Here is a 4856-nt window from a genome sequence, read left to right as displayed (position 1 = left end):
TAACGCAATACGTTATAACGTCATCCCATATAACGCAATACGTTATAACGTCGTCCCACATAACGTAATACGTTATAACGTCATCCCATATTACGTTATACGTTATAACGTCATACCACATAACGTAATTCGGTATAACGTCATACCATATAACCTATTACGTTATAGCGTCATACCATACGACCTATCACGTTATAACGTCATCCCATAAAACTTAATACGTTATAACGTCATCCCATATGACGTAATACGGTATAACGTCATACCATATAACCTATTTACGTTACAACGTCATCCCATATAACGTAATACGTTATAACGTCATCCCATATAACGCAATACGTTATAACGTCGTCCCACATAACGTAATATGTTATAACGTCATCCCATATTACGTAATACGTTATAACGTCATCACATATTACGTAATACGCTATAACGTCATACCATATAACGCAATACGTTATAACGTCGTCCCACATAACGTAATATGTTATAACGTCATCCCATATTACGTAATACGTTATAACGTCATCACATATTACGTAATAAGCTATAACGTCATACCATATAACGTAATACGTTATATCGTCATACCACATAACCTATTTCGTTATAACGTCATCCCATATAACGTAGTACGTTGTAACGTCATACCATATAACGCAATACGTTATAACGTCATCCCATATAACGCAATACGTTATAACGTCGTCCCACATAACGTAATACGTTATAACGTCATCCCATATTACGTAATACGTTATAACGTCATACCATATAACGTAATACGTTATAACGTCATACCATATAACCTATTTCGTTATAACGTCATCCCACATAACGTAATACGTTATAACGTCATCCCATATAACGCAATACGTTATAACGTCATCCCATATAACGCAATACGTTATAACGTCGTCCCACATAACGTCATACGTTATAACGTCATCCCATATTACGTCATACGTTATAACGTCATCCCATATTACGTAATACGTTATAACGTCATCCCATATAACGTAATACGTTATAACGTCATCCCATATGACGTAATACGGTATAACGTCATACCATATAACCTATTTACGTTATAACGTCATCCCATATAACGAAATACGTTATAACGTCATCCCATATAACGAAATACGTTATAACGTCATCCCATATAACGTAATACGTTATAACGTCATACCATATAGCGTAATACGTTATAACGTTATACCATATAACCAATTACGTCATAACGCCATCCCATATATCGTAATACGTTATAACGTCATCCCATATAACGTAATACGTTATAACGTCATCCCATATAACGCAATACGTTATAACGTCGTCCCACATAACGTAATACGTTATAACGTCATCCCGCATTACGTGATACGATATAAAGTCATCCCATATAACGAAAGACGTTATAACGTCATCCCATATAACGTAATACGTTATAACGTCATACCATATAACGTAATACGTTATAACGTTATACCATATAACGCAATACGTTATAACGTCGTCCCACATAACGTAATACGTTATAACGTCATCCTATATTACGTAATACGTTATAACGTCATCCCATATAAGGAAATACGTTATAACGTCATCCCATAGTACGCAATACGTTATAACGTCATCCCATATGACGTAATACGGTATAACGTCATACCATATAACCTATTTACGTTATAACGTCATCCCATATAACGTAATACGTTATAACGTCATCCCACATAACGTAATACGTTAAAACGTCATCCCATATCACGTAATATGTTATAACTTCATCCCATTTAACGAAATACGTTATAACGTCATCCCATATAACGTAATACGTTATAACGTCATACCACATAACGTAATTCGGTATAACGTCATACCATATAACCTATTACGTTATAACGTCATACCATACGACCTATCACGTTATAACGTCATCCCATATAACTTAATACGTTATAACGTCATCCCATATGACGTAATACGGTATAACGTCATACCATATAACCTATTTACGTTATAACGTCATCCCATACAACGTAATACGTTATAACGTCATCCCATATAACGCAATACGTTATAACGTCGTCCCACATAACGTAATACGTTATAACGTCATCCCATATTACGTAATACGTTATAACGTCATCACATATTACGTAATACGCTATAACGTCATACCATATAACGTAATACGTTATATCGTCATACCACATAACCTATTTCGTTATAACGTCATCCCATATAACGTAGTACGTTGTAACGTCATACCATATAACGCAATACGTTATAACGTCATCCCATATAACGCAATACGTTATAACGTCGTCCCACATAACGTAATACGTTATAACGTCATCCCATATTACGTAATACGTTATAACGTCATACCATATAACGTAATACGTTATAACGACATACCATATAACCTATTTCGTTATAACGTCATCCCACATAACGTAATACGTTATAACGTCATCCCATATAACGCAATACGTTATAACGTCATCCCATATAACGCAATACGTTATAACGTCGTCCCACATAACGTCATACGTTATAACGTCATCCCATATTACGTAATACGTTATAACGTCATACCATATAACGTAATACGTTATAACGTCATACCATATAACCTATTTCGTTATAACGTCATCCCACATAACGTAATACGTTATAACGTCATCCCATATTACGTAATACGTTATAAAGTCATCCCATTTAACGAAATACGTTATAACGTCATCCCATATAACGTAATACGTTATAACGTCATACCACATAACGTAATTCGGTATAACGTCATACCATATAACCTATTACGTTATAACGTCATCCCATATAACTTAATACGTTATAACGTCATCCCATATGACGTAATACGGTATAACGTCATACCATATAACCTATTTACGTTATAACGTCATCCCATATAACGTAATACGTTATAACGTCATCCCATATAACGCAATACGTTATAACGTCATCCCATATAACGTAATACGTTATAACGTCATCCCATATAACGTAATACGTTATAACGTCATCCCATATAACGCAATACGTTATAACGTCGTCCCACATAACGTAATACGTTATAACGTCATGCCATATTACGTAATACGTTATAGCGTCATCCCATATAACGTAATACGTTATAACGTCATGCCATATTACGTAATACGTTATAGCGTCATCCCATATAACGTAATACGGTATAACGTCATACCATATAACCTATTTACGTTATAACGTAATACCATATAACGTAATACGTTATAACGTCATGCCATATAACGTAATACAATATAACGTCATCCCATATAACGTAATACGTTATAACGTCATCTCATATAACGTAATTCGGTATAACGTCATGTCATATAACCTATTACGTTATAACGTCATAAAATATAACCAATTTCGATATAACGTCATCCCATATAACGTAATACGTTATAACGTCATACCATATAACGTAATACGTTATAACGTCATACCACATAAACTATTTACGTTATAACGTCATACCATATAACGTATTACGTTATAACGTCATACCATATAACGTATTACGTTATAACGTCATACCATAAAACGTATTACGTTATAACGTCATACCATATAACCTATTACGTTATAAAGTCATACCATACAGCGTAATACGTTATAACGTTATACCATATAACCAATTACGTTATAACGTCATCCCATATAACTTAATACGTTATAACGTCATCCCATATGACGTAATACGGTATAACGTCATCCCATATAACGTAATACGTTATAACGTAATCCCATATAACGTAATACGTTATAACGTCATCCCATATAACGCAATACGTTATAACGTCGTCCCACATAACGTAATACGTTATAACGTCATGCCATATTACGTAATACGTTATAGCGTCATCCCATATAACGTAATACGTTATAACGTCATGCCATATTACGTAATACGTTATAGCGTCATCCCATATAACGTAATACGGTATAACGTCATACCATATAACCTATTTACGTTATAACGTAATACCATATAACGTAATACGTTATAACGTCATACCATATAACCTATTTACGTTATAACGTCATACCATATAACGTATTACGTTATAACGTCATCCCATATAACGTAATACATTATAACGTCATCCCATATAACGTAATACGTTATAACGTCATCTCATATAACGTAATTCGGTATAACGTCATGTCATATAACCTATTACGTTATAACGTCATAAAGTATAACCAATTTCGATATAACGTCATCCCATATAACGTAATACGTTATAACGTCATACCATATAACGTAATACGTTATAACGTCATACCACATAAACTATTTACGTTATAACGTCATACCATATAACGTATTACGTTATAACGTCATACCATATAACGTATTACGTTATAACGTCATACCATATAACGTATTACGTTATAACGTCATACCATATAACCTATTACGTTGTAACGTCATACCATATAACGCAATACGTTATAACGTCATCCCATATAACGCAATACGTTATAACGTCGTCCCACATAACGTAATACGTTATAACGTCATCCCATATTACGTAATACGTTATAACGTCATACCATATAACGTAATACGTTATAACGTCATACCATATAACCTATTTCGTTATAACGTCATCCCACATAACGTAATACGTTATAACGTCATCCCATATAGCTTAATACGTTATAACGTCATCCCATATGACGTAATACGGTATAACGTCATCCCATATAACGTAATACGTTATAACGTAATCCCATATAACGTAATACGTTATAACGTCATCCCATATAACGCAATACGTTAT

The sequence above is a fragment of the Bombus vancouverensis genome, unplaced genomic scaffold (genome assembly GCF_051014615.1).
Source record: "Bombus vancouverensis nearcticus unplaced genomic scaffold, iyBomVanc1_principal scaffold0018, whole genome shotgun sequence".
Classification (NCBI taxonomy): domain Eukaryota; kingdom Metazoa; phylum Arthropoda; class Insecta; order Hymenoptera; family Apidae; genus Bombus; species Bombus vancouverensis.
The sequence above is the reverse complement of the archived record's forward strand: the minus strand, read 5'-3'. Positions refer to the sequence as shown.